The sequence below is a fragment of the Gorilla gorilla genome, chromosome 18, assembly GCF_029281585.2.
Source record: "Gorilla gorilla gorilla isolate KB3781 chromosome 18, NHGRI_mGorGor1-v2.1_pri, whole genome shotgun sequence".
Taxonomy (NCBI): domain Eukaryota; kingdom Metazoa; phylum Chordata; class Mammalia; order Primates; family Hominidae; genus Gorilla; species Gorilla gorilla.
This window is the reverse complement of record NC_073242.2, coordinates 23620216-23636518: the sequence shown is the minus strand read 5'-3', so window position 1 is coordinate 23636518 and position 16303 is coordinate 23620216. Positions and strand designations below refer to the sequence as shown.

The window sequence follows — 16303 nt, the reverse complement described above, 5'->3', positions numbered from 1 at the left end:
TATTTATCAACTCTACCTGGTTTTAGCCTACTTTATTAATTGCTACTTTAACTTTTTTTGTTCTGTGTGTCTGTGATTGTATTGCTTACTTGTATTTGTATTACTTATTGGTTGGGAATGTGAATTCTGGAGTCTGATGATCAGGTGTATATCCTGTGTCTATCATTTGCAAACTCTAAGACTAGGTACACTACCTCATCTTCCTGTACTTCAGTTTCCTCTCTGGAAAATGACAGCAACAATAGGACCCATATCACAGTGGTGTTGTCAGAACTAAATGAGTTATTCCATGCCCAGAACCATGCCAACCATATCATGACTATTCTACAAATGTCAGCTAATATTATCCACTGTTCTTTTTAAAGCTTCTTGAATTGACTGCTCAATTAATTTATTCCCATTCCTCTTCATTAAACATTTAAAGATGTTATGGCTAAAAACCCTCTTTTAAGTACAGTTTTGGCTGCATCCTATGTTTTATATTTAGTCCCATCATTGTATCAAGTTTCTAAGTGGTCTATTAGTATGGTTTTAATTTACTCTTTGACCCAGAAATATTTAGGAAAGTAGTTTCCCCCATTTTCAGGTAGGTGCTTTATTCTACAACCTTTCTTCCAAACATCTAAAATATCAGTTATTCTCTACAAAAAATACAAAAATTAGCAAGGTGTGGTGGCAGGCCCCGGTAATCCCAGCTACCCAGGAGACTGAGGCAGGAGAATCACTGGAACCAGGGAGGCTGAGGCTGCAGTGAGCCGAGATCACGCCACTGCACTCCAGCCTAAGAGACAGAGCGAGACTCTGTCTCAAAAAAAAAAAAATCAATTATTGTCTTATTCATCTTTATCCCCTTTGGAGACAGAAGGGGATAAAGATAGCTCATCTCTAGTCTCCTAGTGTCTACCACAATTCCTGGTACATAATTGATATTCAGTAAATAAATGTTTGGTGAATGAATGAACCAAAAAATGAATATTATCAGTCATAGAAAAAGCAGAAAACATAACCAACTTCATGGTAGATGTAGCTCCTGGCTGATCCCCTGACATCCCACCAGCCTGGATATTTGTCAATCCAACCATTGACAAGGTCACTTTAGGTAGCCTTCCAATTACCCACAGAAATGAATAGTCCATCCCCACTGAGGCAGAATCAACAGGCCAAGTGAACCCCAGCATGATGTGCAGAGAAGCTGAGAACAGACTTTGAAAAACCTCATGAGCTTCTGGTGCAGGTAATTCCTTTACACAGTGTGTTTCTGAAAAGTTGTGCAAATCAAATTTCCCATTAACTAAAACACTTTGAAGAAAATAGTAGGGCTGCCTATTTAAAGAAATCAAATCCTTTTGTGACACAAATAAACGCCCCCTCATTTCTATTTGGCAAATTCAGAGTAAGACCAGTTTTTGTTTTCTGTTTTTTTTTTAAGAAGAGGCAACATTTACTGAGCTACTAAAAAAAATGTACTAGACCCTACTTTCAAACAGGTACCCAGTTAAGAGCCCAGAATCTCCAGATGCTTCATAATTTATTCAATAACTCCTTGCTCTACAAAGGTTGAAAGCCTGCAGCCCTCTGACCCCAGTCTATAGCAAGGCTTTACTAGAACTACAAAATGGGGTCTGAAACTCAAATGCCTAGGGGCCAGGTGAGCAATGAAAATGTCTGATGGCCAGGTAGGGGACTGCACACATGGCCTGTTTAAAAGGGGAAATTGCTACTCAGCTCCAGCAGAGAATGAAAAAGATGTCTCCGGCTCTATCCACCTCCCACCCTCCCTTATTACAGGCAAGATCAGAAAGGCCACCTGCAGCTGAGTGCAGTGGCTCACACCTATAATCCTAGCACTTTGGGAGGTCGAGGCAGGAGGACTGCTTGAGCCCAGGAGTTCAAGACCATCCTGGGCAACATGGCAAGACTCCATCTCTAAAAAATTTTAAAAATTAGCCAGGCGTGGTGGTGGGCACCTGTGGTCCCAGCTACTTGGGAAGCTGAGGTGGGGGGAATTGCTTGAACCCGGGAGGCTGGGAAATCAAGGCTGCAGTGAGCTGTGTTAGCACCACTGCACTCCAGACTGGGCAACAGAGTGAGACCCTGACTCCAGAAAAAAAAGAAAAGAGAAGAGAAGGGGAAAGGAAGCAGAAGCGAAGGGGAAGGGAAAGGCAAGGGAAAGGGAAGGGGAAGGGAAAAGGAAGGGAAAGGGAAAGGGAAGGGGAAGGGAAAGGGAAGGGGAAGGGAAAGGGAAGGGGAAGGGAAAGGGAAGGGGAAGGGAAGGAGAAGGGAAGGGAAGGGGAAGGGAAGGGGAAGGGAAAGCGAAGGGGAAGGGAAGGGGAAGGGAAGGGGAAGGGAAGGGGAAGGGAAAGGGAAAGGGAAAGGGAAGGGAAATGGAAGGGGAAGAGAAAGGGAAGGGAAAGGGAAGGGAAGGGGAAGGGAAAGGGAAGGGAAAGAGAAGGGGAAGGGAAAGGGAAGGGGAAGGGAAGGGAAAGGGAAAGGGAAGGGAAAGGGAAAGGGAAGGGAAAGAGAAGGGGAAGGGAAAGGCAAGGGAAAGGGAAAGGGAAGGGAAAGAGAAGGGGAAGGGAAAGGGAAGGGGAAGGGAAGGGAAGGGGAAGGGAAGGGAAGAGGAAGGGAAGGGAAGGGGAAGGGAAGGGGAAGGTGAAGGGAAAGGGAAGTGGAAGGGAAAGGGGACGTGGAAAGGAAAGGGAAGGGGAAGGGAAGGGGAAGGGAAGGGGAAGGGGAAGGGGAAGGGGAAGGGGAAGGGGAAGGGAAGGGGAAGGGAAGGGGAAGGGAAGGGGAAGGGGAAGGGAAGGGGAAGGGGAAGGGGAAGGGGAAGGGGAGGGGAAGGGGAGGGGAAGGGGAGGGGAAGGGGAGGGGAAGGGGAGGAGAAGGGAAGGGGAAGGGAAGGGGAAGGGAAGGGAAGGGGAAGGGGAAGGGAAGGGGAAGGGGAAGGGAAGGGGAAGGGAAGGGGAAGGGAAGGGGAAGGGAAGGGGAAGGGGAAGGGAACGGGAAGGGGAAGGGGAAGGGGAAGGGGAGGGGAAGGGGAGGGGAAGGGGAGGGGAAGGGGAGGGGAAGGGGAGGGGAAGGGGAGGGGAAGGGGAGGGGAAGCGAAGGGGAAGAGAAGAGGAAGGGAAGGGGAAGGGAAGGGGAAGGGAAGGGGAAGGGAAGGGGAAGGGAAGGAGAAGAGAAAGGGAAACAAGGAAGGGAAGGAGAAAAGAAAGGGAAAAAAGGGAAGGGAAAGGGAAAGGAAAGGAAAGGAAAGGAAAGGAAAGGAAAGGAAAGGAAAGGAAAGGAAAGGAAAGAAGAAAGGCCACCTGCCAGCTCTGTAGGCAGAATAATGTTCCCATCCCCTACCCCCGACCCTCTGACACCACCACCAGATATCCATGTCCTAATCCTGGGACCTGTGAATATATTACTTACACGACAAAATTGATTTTGCAATGTGATTAAATTAAGGATCTTGAGAAAGGGGGTTATACTAGATTATCTGGATGAGCCCAGTGTGATCACAGGGGTCCTTATAGGAGGGAGGGAAGAGACTCGGAGTCAGAGGATGAGACGTGATGATGGAAGCAGAGGTTGGAATTGTGCCATTTCTGGAAGGGAACGCAAGCCAAGGAATGTGGGTGGCCTCTAGAAAAGGTAAGAAACAGACTGTCCCCTAGAAGGGGGCAGCCTCCAGAAGGAAGGCAGCCCTGCTGACACCTCGATTTCAGCCCCGGAAGACCTGCTGTTCAGAATGTTGACATCTAGAAGTATAAGATAATAAATGTGTGCCATTTTAGGCCAGGAAATTTGTGGTAATTTGTTACAGCAGCAATAAGAAACACTAGATCAGCAAGGATAAGAAACACCTGGTTAATCCCAGATGGAAGGAGTAGACTGTAGCCAAAAGCTTGGGTGACAGGGGCCCTCTCGGATGTTTCTGCCCCAGGAAAAGCACTGAGATCTCAACTCCGCTTCACACTGCACTTCACCCCTAACTCCCAAATTTTAGTGGTTTACTCTAACCACTAAAATTTACTCATTGCATTCCAAAGAGGACTAAATTAAATCATATATATATATTCTGTTTGGAGTCGATTCCCCTCTTGTACACAATTCTTACTGGGGTCTATAGTGGAAAACTGACATTCTTAGGAAGCAACCTTTACCCTTATATCCATGTCAATCTGGGATAGAAATTCTAGCGCTAGTTGCAGATATCTGTGGTGGGAGAAGAAATGAGAAGCCCATCATTTACAGGAATTACAGGCTAAGTTTCTGGAAGCAGGAGGACCTTGGTTTGAATGCTCATTTTACTACCTATAAGCTGAAGGACATTAGCTCAGTGTCTCCACCTCTCTGAGCCTTATTTTATCATAGGACCTATGTATATAAGGTTGTTGTGCAGCTCAAATAAGACAACACATGCAAACTGTTTGGTGGAAAAGGGCGTTTGAGTTGGAGCCACTGGCATGCAGATTTTGCTCTACAGCTGCTGGGAGAACCACTCTTTCCTCCTAGGTCAAAGCTGACCCACAGGTTTATCCGCATTAAACTCTACCAAGTACCTAAGATGAAGTGGGGTTCCCCCAGGCAATTTCCTGAACTGTTTCCATGATCAAAGACAGAAAGTTCTGGTCACCATTTCTGCCCAATGGCTGGTCTCACCAGCACTAAGAAGGGTGACTCACAGGGTCATGCTATTGAGTTTGCAAAGGGCTTTCATATCCGTGCTTAACCTGAGCCTCATCACAGTCCTGTGAGGAAGGTGCTATGATTCTCATTATATCTTTTCTAGAGACAAAGTCTTGCTCTGTCACCCAGGCTGGAGTGCAATGGTGCAATCACAGCTCACTGTAGCCGCAAACTCCTGGGCTCAAGTGATCCTCCGGCCTCAGCCTCCTGAGTAGATGGGACTACAGGCATGCATCACCATGCCTGGCTAATTTTTTAACTTTTTTCTAGAGACGGGATCTCACTATGTTGCCCAGGCTGGTCTCAAACTCCTGACCTCAAGCGATCCTCCTGCCTTGGGTCCTCATTATATTAACAGGGACACTGATGCTCGGAGAGAAGTGATTTGCCCAAGGTTGTTCAGCTAGTCCGTGTTAACACTTGTATTTGAAACCAGTTTGTCTTCCTCTAGAGCCCACACTCTCAACTCACACAGTGCAGTTACATGTGTGTTTGTCATTCATCTCACTGTTCCAGGAGAAAGCCTCCCCCACTTTCCTCACCCCCGCCATTCAGTCAGTTGCTAAATCCCACTGATTCTTCCTTCGCAACACCTTTTATGCCATATCTTCCTGTACATTCCCCCCGACTCCCACAGCCTGTGACTTCCCCCACAGGCATGGAATTTTACAATAAAGCCTTAACTGGTGTCCACAGAGATTGCAGTTGCCTTGATATCTCATCCCTATGAGGCAAGTTTCCATAAACACAAAGAATCTAAATCCGCCAATGGCACATGAGTGCTACAAAATCTAAACGAGATTTTACGTGTGAATGCATAGCACCAGGGGACAGCACAAGGTATATTCTCAATGAAGGTTCATTTATTTCCTTCCAGGATGGAGAGATTCATGGTACAAGCTCTACAGCTGAGCTGCCTGGATTCTACACCGTGTGCCACTGTTGATTAGCTGTGTGACCTTGAATATGCCCATTGTCTTTGCTGTGTCTCATTTTCTAGTCTATAAAATAGGGACAATGATAGTACTTTCCTCATAGAGTTGTTATGAGGAATAAGTGAGTTATCTTAGCACAGTGTGTGGACACAAGAAGTGCCTAATAGATGCTAAGAAGTGTCAATATTATCCCTACCTACTTCTGCTCACCCCATGTGGCCTGTACACTCCTGGAAAAATCACCTTCTGAAGATTCAGCTTGGATATTATTTCCCTGCTCCAACACATCCACTGCTATTGCCTAAATCTGCAGTGCCCAGTGTGGTAGCTACCAGCCACATGGAGCTATGTAAAAGTAAATTAGTTAAATAAAATCTAAAATGCCAATAAAAATCTTCATTCATGCCAGCTACTTTTCAAGTGCTTGATGCCACATGCGTCTGGAGACAACATTGGATAGTACAGATATAAGAAATTTCCAGCACCATAGAAAGTCTTATTGGACAGCAGTAGCCTAAAGGTTAAAGTTCAAAATGCTTAGCCCGGCATGCATCCACAGTACACCCCACCATTTAACTTGACTCTCATCTCTTGTCACTCCACTGCCCCACACTCCGGCCAGGCGGCATTAACCGTCCATTTCCATGATGTATTTTACACATTCCCTATTGTGCACATCTTTTCCACAAACAAATCAATACCCACAGCCCATCCCATGCAGTCCACAAATGAAACTTAAAGCAAAGGAGCTTGGTTTTCCAGCCAGCAGACAGAGGGCCAGATTGGAATAGAAATGGCATATTCCACAGGACACTTCAGCTCAGCATCCCTGAAGGACAGACGACAGTTCACTCATCCTACCTACCTTAACACAGGGGTGACAAACGCAAATGCCTGCAGAGGCTAGGCCTGTGACTGAGTGATGCAAGGCTGGTGTGACACATAAGGGAAGGGATACGGGGGGACCACACTGAACTGAAGGGCATATGCCCTTCCAAGGGACACTCAGCTCTAGCCAACAGTGGCCCTGGGTTCACTGGTCCAGAGTCGTGAAATAGGATTTTTTAAAAAAGCTCTGTACAGGCCATCCTAACACATCTAAGTGCTGCCAGTTTATAAGCTCTCTTAGCTGGTCATTCGGCCTCAAATATTTACAGCTTGGTTGTATGAATTTCTGTGTTAAAATATCCCCAATCTTAGAATGGAGATAAGACCACCAATTTCACATACGGTTGTGAAGGTGAGATCAGATTCACGTGCCTACCACGTGCCTGGCTTATACCTAATTCTTACTAAAAATGTGAGTGAACGAATGAATGATTGAGCTCTTCTGGTCTCTCCCACACTCAGAAACCACTCATTGCAGCTGAGTAGAGGAGGGCAAGCAGAGACCACGGGCAGGGAGATGGTTTGTGTGAATCTGTGGGCAGCTGGCCCCAACACAGACAAGCTAGAGCTCAGGGGTCATCTTACAGCCCTGTCTGGCCAGCTTTCAGTACACAGTGAGCATTTATGCTTGTGGTTTCAAAATTCCAACATTACAAACGAGTATACAGTTGAGAATCACCACTGTACTTCATCACTGGAGAGAACGGTTCTTTCCAGTCTCCTGTGTATCCTTCTAGAGACGTTCTCTGTATGTGTGACCACACGTGTGAGGCTATCTGTAGGTACGGACTGAGATATTCCCTACTTCAGTTTTCTTTTTTTATCTAGATCCCTGCTGTTTTGCCCATATACAATTCTACAGCACTAGTTCTCAGTCCTGGCTCCCCAGGAGTCACCAGGGAGCTTTTAAAATGAAAAGTGCTCAGGTCCCACTCCCAGAGATTCTGATTTAATGGGGCTGTGAGGAGAGGGAGGTGGGCAGGCATCAGTACGTTTTAAAAGCTCCTGGGTGATTCGAATGTGCTTGGGAGAGCTGAACACTGCTACTCTGAACGCACCTCCACCACCTGCTTTTCCCCACACTAACACATCTGGGAGGGTCTGTTCCATCTCCATATGTAGAGAATGACCCCATTCTGTTTGCACAACTGCATCTGTTCCACCGTATAGAGGGCCTTCCTCTAATTTGCCCAGTCTTATGGGAAACTCTTAAAGTTCTGATGGTGATTATTTCTTCCTGGAAGAGGGGAGGAAGAGATAGCAAACTTCATTTGCTTATTCACAGCCCAGCACTAAAAAGGAAAAACAAAAGAAAGAGCAATAACTTTGCAGTGGTCAGCAACTGCCGGAAAAGACTGTTTTCCTTTATAATGTTACCTAATTTATTTAACTAAGCAAGATAAAACAGTTGAGCCAACATGAGGAAAAGAACAGGCCTGAGACGTAAATAAATCCACCAGAAGAAAGCTGCCCCTACCCTTCCCTCTGCAGTAACAACCCTGGGAGAGCCAGACCCTGAGCAGAACACCTGCTGGGGACATCCTTCCTGTTTGGGTGGCACGTGGAGACTGTCCTTGACCCCATGACTTGCCGCTTTTGATCAGGCCCCCAAAGATGCAGAGAGCAGGACACAATGCCATGGTCTAAGGGGATGACACATCAACATCTCTTCACTCACCAGCCATATCCAGCAGCAGATTGCTCAGACCAGAAGCAGGCCTAACCCCAAAACCAAGTGTGGTGGCATGTCTTGTTTCTGCCTGACAGCACCCATCCTCCATGCTTCTCCTGTGAAGAATTGCTCTTCACTGGCTCACTGATTGTGCGGGCCAGCTAAGGCTGCCCTCATCCTCTGGCTCTAAGGGTGGACATGGGACCTGGGCCACACTGGGGATTCAGGCATGGGCGTGAGACTCAGGACACCCAAAGAGAATCAGCTTCAGGACTTTTGCTGGAATTATTAGGAAAGAGGGTTTATTTTCCAGTAGAGTTGTTAAACAGGTAGGGAATAAATTTGCATCTGCCATCCATTTTTGGGGGGGCGTTTTTTGTGGGTTTTTTTGAGACAGAATCTCACTCTGTCACCCAAGGTGGAGTGCAATGGTGTGATTATGGCTCACTGCAACCTCGAGCACCTGGATTCATGCAACTCCCACTTAACATCCCTAGTAGCTACTGCAGGTGCACACCACTACACCTGAATTTTTTTTTCTTTTGTAGAGATGGGGTCTCACTAGGTTGACCAGGCTGGTTTTGAACTCCTGGCCTCAAGTAGTCCTCTTGCCTCAGGCTCCCAAAGTGCTGCATCTGCCATCTTTACCATCACCAAGGAAAAGTTTTTTTGAGAGTGAAGCCAACACAGAGAAAAGCTGAGCCAAGAGATGCCCCATGACCATGCTGGAGCACCTAAATCCAGCCAGACCTAAAGAACTCTCAACTCCTCTGTACAAGCCAATAAATACCTCTTTTCCTAAACCAACTTGAATTGTTTTTTTTTGTCTCTTGTGACCAAAGAAGTCCTGACTAACAAACCAAAGGTGAGAAGTTGAAGGGTGGGCCGTGGGGGCCCTTATTTCTCTTGTGCTTCTTACGTTCCTATAAGTAAGCCTTTTTTATTATTATTTAGGAGCTTGGTGTTACTAGCACTCAATTCCATCAGTCCATACTGGTGAATTCAGGAAAGTTGAGATACAGAGTTTCATCCTTCCCTTAATTCCTTTAGATATTGCAGAAGACGTAATGCACCTAGGAGTTTCAGTGGGTGTTCAGGCATGGGCGTGTGACTCAGGTCACCCAAAGAGAGTCAGCCAGGAACTATGAGGTTTGACAGGTCTACTGTGCCCATGAGTGTCTGTTACTTGGGCATCTTCTCAGTAGGTGCCTTTAGGATAGGCACATCCACCTCGCTAATGCAACAGCGATTTAGACCCTTTGCTACTACCAGCATCCTCCCCTTGCTGGTAAAGCAGAGGCCACAGAGCCACAAGCCGCACCCTTTGTTGACATGACAAGGAGTGACAGCCACCAAATTGTGCCTCCTGAGGAGGCATAATCTCTGGGCTACCTTGAAGCCCAGAGACAAATGCATGTCAATCCCAGGCCCCCAACTCACTCTAAAATAGGCAAATGGAAAAAGCTTAATCCCCAGCCAGGAAAAACACTAGCAACAATTCTGCAAGGAGGAATGACTTGCTAAGTGAATACTGCAAAAATCACTGAATCATACACAGGACCATGGAGACTACAAAAAGTGTCTGTTGGCTTTGCCTGCCCAGCGTCCACTCCTGTTTCTCTGGTAGCTGGAATGTTGTTTTTCTTTAGGAAGCCATCCTTTCTCCACGGTATGCAGTCCTGGTGGGGCTGTCAATAGAGGTGCCCGGCTTTCCCCTTGCACATGACTGAACCTCACAACATTGGGGAATCACACTGCTCTCCCTGGGATTTGATTCTTGGGCGAAGAAACACAAGAACAGAAAACAGCCAGAGCTGATTCCTCCCGATGGTGTCACCCTGTGAAGGTCATCCATTCGCTCCTGCCACCCAGATCCCCAGAGCCACCCTGGGCCCTGTACTCTCTAAGGCCCGGCACCGCTCATGTGCCAACCCATAATATTTCCAGTTTTTTTTTTCCTTTAGATAACTAGAGTTCTTTTGTGTGCTTACAAATCACAAAAGAACCTGAACCAATCCAGACACCTAATCTCACCCCAGATTGATGCAAATATCTTTTCCATGACATCCCCAAAGGATGGTCACCAAGCAGCTCCCTGCACTCTTCCAGGACGAGGGGCTCTCTGCCTCCTAAGGACAGCTCTGACATTAGAGTTCTTCAACTGCGCAGAAGTCTGCCTGCCTCAGTCCTGATCCTGCCCTCTGTGGCCCCTTCCTCCTCTCGTTGGCTCCTCCTCCTGTTCTCCAGCCCTTCCCTATCCTAGAGGAAGTTCTCAAGGCTCTGTCCTAGGTGCTGATCTCTACCCTATGGACTGTCTCTCACTGAAGCATCTTGTCAATCCAAGGGACTTTAGGAATTCTATTCCTGCTGGTCCCTCTCAGTCCTGTGCTCCTTCCTGAACCCCACACCTCTCTGTCCACCTGTCTCCTCAGCACCACCATTCAGATGAACAGAACATGCCCCAAGCCAAGTTCTCATTCTTCTACCTCATTTCTCGGGATGTGCCTGCATCCCTTACCCTGGGACTCACCCTTCTCTCCTCCCTCACCACCACCACCACTCACTTCCAAACACTAATTCTGTTCAGTCTAGCCCCTAATTATCACCCAAAACCAGCCCCCTGCCCTGAGCAAATATATATATATGAGACCTCATATATCTGGTCTCTGACACTAGATTCTTGTTTAACTCCTATCATCCTTCAGATATCAGATTAAATATCATTTCCAGCTGGGCAGAGTGGCTTACGCCTGTAATCCCAGCACTTTGGGAAGCCAAGAAAGGTGAATTGCTTGAGCCCAGGAGTTTGAGACCAGCCTGGGCAACACAGCAAAACCCCATCTCTGCAAAAAACACAAAACATTAGCAGGGCAAGGTGGTGCATGCCTGTACCTAGGTAGCTGGGGTGGAAGGATCACTTGATCCCAGGAGGTCGAGACTGCAGTGAGCCATGATCATGCCAATGCACTCCAACCTGGGCAACAGAGTGAGACTCTGTCTCAAAATAAGAAAAACATATTATTTTCTTGGGGATTAAATATCACTTCTGTCCTGACGTGCCAATCTAGGTTTAACATGCTCACTGTATGTTCCCATTTGACTTAATGTCTCCAAGTCACTTTGTTATTTTCAACCATAAAGTAGGAATAAAAAGAGTACCTACTCATAGAGTTGCTGGGATTAAATGTGACAACACATTAAAAACACTGAAAGAGGCCGGGCCCAGTGGCTCACGCCTGTAATCCCAGCACTTTGAGAGGCCGAGGCAGGTGAATCACCTGAGGTCAGGAGTTAGAAACCAGCCTGGCTAACATGGTGAAATCCCCGTCTCTACTAAAAATACAAAAATTAGCTGGGCGTGGTGGCGGGTGCTTGTAATCCCAGCTACTTGGGAGGCTGAGGCAGGAGAATCGCTTGAACCCGGGAGGTGGAGGTTGCAGTGAGCCAAGATTGTGCCACTGCACTCCAGCCTGGACAATAGAGTGAGATTCTGTCTCAATAAAAATAAAAATTAAAAAGAAAAAAAAATCATTTCATTGGGGATTAAATATCACTTCCGTCCTGACCTGCCAGTCTAGGTTTAACATGCTCACTGTATGACCCCATTTGACTTAACATCTCCAAGCCACTTTATTATTTTCAACCATGAAATGAGAATTAAAAGCGTCCCTACTCATGGAGTTGCTGGGATTAAATGTGACAACACATTAAAAACACTAAAAGAAAAAACTAAACCTTAACACCATAACAGGCACTAGCTCATCATAAATATTAGCTATTGCTATTGTTGTTGCAAACAATAAAAATATCTTTCCCTCCCAGACTGTTAAGTCCATTAAATCAGAGGAGCCATATGTTTTGTTCACTACTGTCTTCCTAATACTGACACATAACAGGAGCTCAGTATTTAATTGGCTGATTGGTTGTGATTTAAAGCTCACAACTGTAGACCACACTCTCCCTCACTTTTCTCCCCAATGTTTCCCCTTCACCAGGCTAAACATTTTCATTTCCTCCTAATACATTTTAGTTATACAAGACAAAACCTTCTCACCATCATGCTAGATGCCCTTAGACAAGGTAAACTCATAGCAAAAATGCCTTCATATGGGAGACTTTCCATTTGCTTTCTTTTTTATTTAAATAAAACAGTGAAGGGGAAAACCTAAGTACAGGAAAAAATTAAAAACTGAAAGGAAATAGATAAAATGTGGATGGTGGTGGTTGTCTCTAGTTAAAAGGACTTTCAGGATTTCTTTTTCTTTCTACAATTTTGCATTCTCTGATATTTTAATATAATAAAGCAAATACAAATTTTCATATACCTGAACTTCATGAGGCATACTTTGATATAAGAAAATACAAATGTATTATACCCATGTACCACCAAAATTGAGATACAGAGCATGGGCACCACCTAAAAAGTTTCCCTGTACACACCCCCAGCCTGTGGTAGACATTGATCCACTTTCTGTTACTATATAGATTAATGGCCTCGTACAGTATGCACTATTTTGTGTCTGCCTTCTTTCACTTAAAATAATGTTTTAGAGACTCGCGCATGCATGTGTCTGTATTAGCAGTTAGTTCATCTTTACTGCTGAATAATATTCCATTATGTGATTATTCTAAAGTTTGCTTATCCATTCATCTACTGATCAATATTCTGGGTTTTTTTTAACAGTATCTGGTTATTATGAATAAAGCTGCTATGAACATTCATTTATAAGTCTTAATTTATTAAGTCATTTTTGTGTGGGCATACAATTTAATTCCTCTTGGATAAATACCTAGGAGTGGAATTGCTGTATCATACTGTAACTCTATGTTTAACTTAATAAGAAACTGCCATTGTTTTGCAAAGTGGTTGTACCGTTTTTTAAAGGAAAACAATCCAACACATTATCTTATAATATGTTTTGCATTCTAGATGTTCAATTAAAGACATTTAACTGTGGAAAACTGTTCTGCACCTAAAGCTAAAGGTATAGTCCCATGAAATGACGTAACAGAGGTGAGTAAGAGAGGAAACCCTGAGAGACAGGCAACCTCGCAGGGGCTAGCATCACAGAGTGGGGCCAGAGATGGACAGAGGGAGCTGCAGGTGGAAATACCCCAAACTCTCTCTCCTCCCACCCTCTCGTCTCTTGCTGCCACCTCCCTTTGGCTTAACTCAGACAAAAGTCAACCAGCAAGGGAGTCCAGGAGATACAGTCCACAGGGGTCTACCTCCTGGGACACAGAGCAGGACAAAGAAGGGAGGAGAATGCTGGTCCCAGAGGAGGGACCAAATGGAGAGGAACCATCACACCATCCGTCCTCAAAGGGGAGGAGAGAAGGAGCCCATAGGAAACACTCCCAGAGGCCAACACTTGTAAACCAAACCCCAATATGAATCTCTGATGGCGATCACGATTGCCCGCTACACCTACAACATGTACTTCATCCACAGGGAATTTTTCTATTGACAATGAGTCAGTTTTGATTAGAGCTGATCCATGGAGATGGTGACAATGATGGTAACTACTGCTGCTGCTTCTAATAAAAATGATACTAAAACAGTAGTGAATACTTCATTGCACATTTACTGTAACTCAAGCACATGCTAAGAATTTATAGAATTATCTCATGTATATGTAACCATAGAAAGTACGTCTACTATAATCCCCACATTCCATTTATGCATGAGGAAAACTAAGCCAGAGGCCCAGAAAATCTGCCCATGGACTCTAGAGGTTGGTCAAGCCCTGACCACTACTCTGTACTGCCTCCCTCAGAGGAGAGTCCAATGACTCAGCCTTCAATCCAGCTCCAGCATTCACCTCCTGTGTCATTATGGATAAGCCACTCTGCACCTCAGTCACCTGTTTATGAAATGGCAGTGCTACCTGTTCATCCTCCCCTTGGGACTATTGTGACTATTTAACACAAGACAGGGGTTCAGCAAACATCTTTTGAGCCCCAGGGGCCCTGTAACACCACAATCTCTAAACCTCTCAACAACCCTGAAAGTGTGATCATGATTCCTTTTAAATAAAGCATTGGAAAGATTTAGCTACTCACTGAAGAAGAAGAGGGATTTGAACTCAGGTCTACCTGACTCCAAAGTCATATTCCGCCCTTTGAAGAAAAATGGGAAGGCTGAATGAAAGTAGAAAAGGTGAGGGTTTGGTGCCTTCACTCTTAGACCCACATTTTCGCACACAATTCGGTCTGGCTCCAGTATCTGCCTGCACATCAGCACACAAAAGCCTGGAGCTCCCAGGTGGCACCAACCCACCTCACTCTGTCCTCAGGTGCTTCCCCCTGCAGAATCCTGTAGCTCAGAGCCCAGGTGGTGCTCTGGGACAACCGCCCACTCCACTGGCTGCATCATCTTCCGCTCTTGCAGAGTGTATGTACAAATGAGGGTGAAGGAGTGTTACTACCCTTTGGTGCCTTCTTGGAGATGACATTAACCTTGGACAACTCCACTGATTTCCCAAGAAATCCAGCAAGGTCCAAATACAAACACATAAGCTGCCTGCAGTCTCTCAACTCAGCATTCTTGTCACGTTTTAATACCCTGTCATTCGAGCAACACTCATCCTCCATGCACTTTGAAATCTCTTTTGCTTTAGACGCTGCCAAAAGGTTTCAATTTTTCTGTACTGGCATTGACATGATGTAGAAAGGAACATGTGAGCCATGAGGGCTCAAAAATAGCCTGGAACTTTTCAAGGAAGGGGCCTGTAGTGGGATGACAGGCAAGCTATTCTGCATAACAAAGCACTCTGTCCCTGGAGTCAGGCACAAGCCCACCCTTCCCCACGTACACACACACACACCTATCAATCACTCCCTGAAATATCATATCTGTGGGAGGATGAGAAGATAATGGTATGATCAATGAAGTTCCCGAGAGGCCTGGTGGCATGGACTTCATCCACAGAGAATTTTTCTATTGACAATGGGTCAGTTTTGATTGGAGCTGATCCATGGAGATGGTGACGATGATGATGATAATGCTGCTGCTGATGACGATGATGGCAATTACAATAGCTAACATCTACTGATTGTCTACTATGTGTTAGACACTGTGTTAAGCTCTTTACGTAGATTAACTCATTTTAATCCTCAGAACCCTATGAGGTAGAAACTACTAACATCCTCATTTTACAGATGAGAAAATAAGGCATGAAAAGTTAAGTAACTTGACTGTCAGTGGCAATCAGGACTGGAACCCAGCTCTCAATAGACTCCAATACAGACACATGCATGCGTGAGTCTCAAAAACATTATTTTAAGTGAAAGAAGGCAGACACAAAATAGTGCATACTGTACAAGGCCATTAATCTATAGTAACAGAAAGATCAGTGTCTATCACACTGATGGACTATCACAGTGTCCACCTACTTGGTTCTAGGGTCTTTGCTCTTAGCCACTACACATTCACTTTAAACTCCCCATGGAAGATGCAACCATTCCCAGTGGGCCCCACTGCAGGGGAAGGAGGAGAATGTCTTTTTGGTTTTTGTTTTTGAGACAGGGTCTCACTCTGTCGCCCAGGCTGGAGTGCAGTGGCGCAATCTCAGCTCACTGCAACCTCCACCTCCCAGGTTCAAGCAATTCACTTGCCACAGCCTCCTGAGTAGCTTGGATTACAGGCACCCACCACCACACCCAGCTAATTTTTGTATTTTTAGTAGAGATGGGGATTCACCATGATGGGCAGGCTGGTCTCGAACTCCTGGCTTCAAGAGATCTGCTCACCTGAGAACGTCTCTTGATACTGAAACTGAACCCCTTTCTCAGGACCTTTAGCTCCTAGAAACGGTTTGAAACCTACACTGAATCTCAGCATTTATGAGTACTTAATATTGACCAGGCCCTTCCCTTTGAGAGTACATGAGCCACCCAATAACCTTCTGAGGCCAGTTATCTCATTCTCCTCCACTTTCAAGGTAGGGAAGCTGAGAGTTACGTGCTGCTTGTTCCTTGTTTCACCTCTCAGATCCATTTTTTTCTCTCTGATTCTGCTGTGAGCTGAGCCCCAAAAGGCTGACCCTTACAGAATTCATCATCTGGTCCTTCTGGTTTCCAGTTGGGTTCAGCCAGTGGGTGAGGCCAACAGGCAATGGGAGAGGTGAAG

General features: G+C 45.7%; 1 protein-coding gene across 3 annotated transcripts in view; it reads right to left on the bottom strand.

Moving 5' to 3' along the window:
* The window catches only part of PRKCB (protein kinase C beta), a 385313-nt gene that overhangs the window by 236047 nt on the left and 132963 nt on the right, over positions 1 to 16303 (bottom strand). The gene's annotated exons all lie outside the window — the stretch shown is intronic.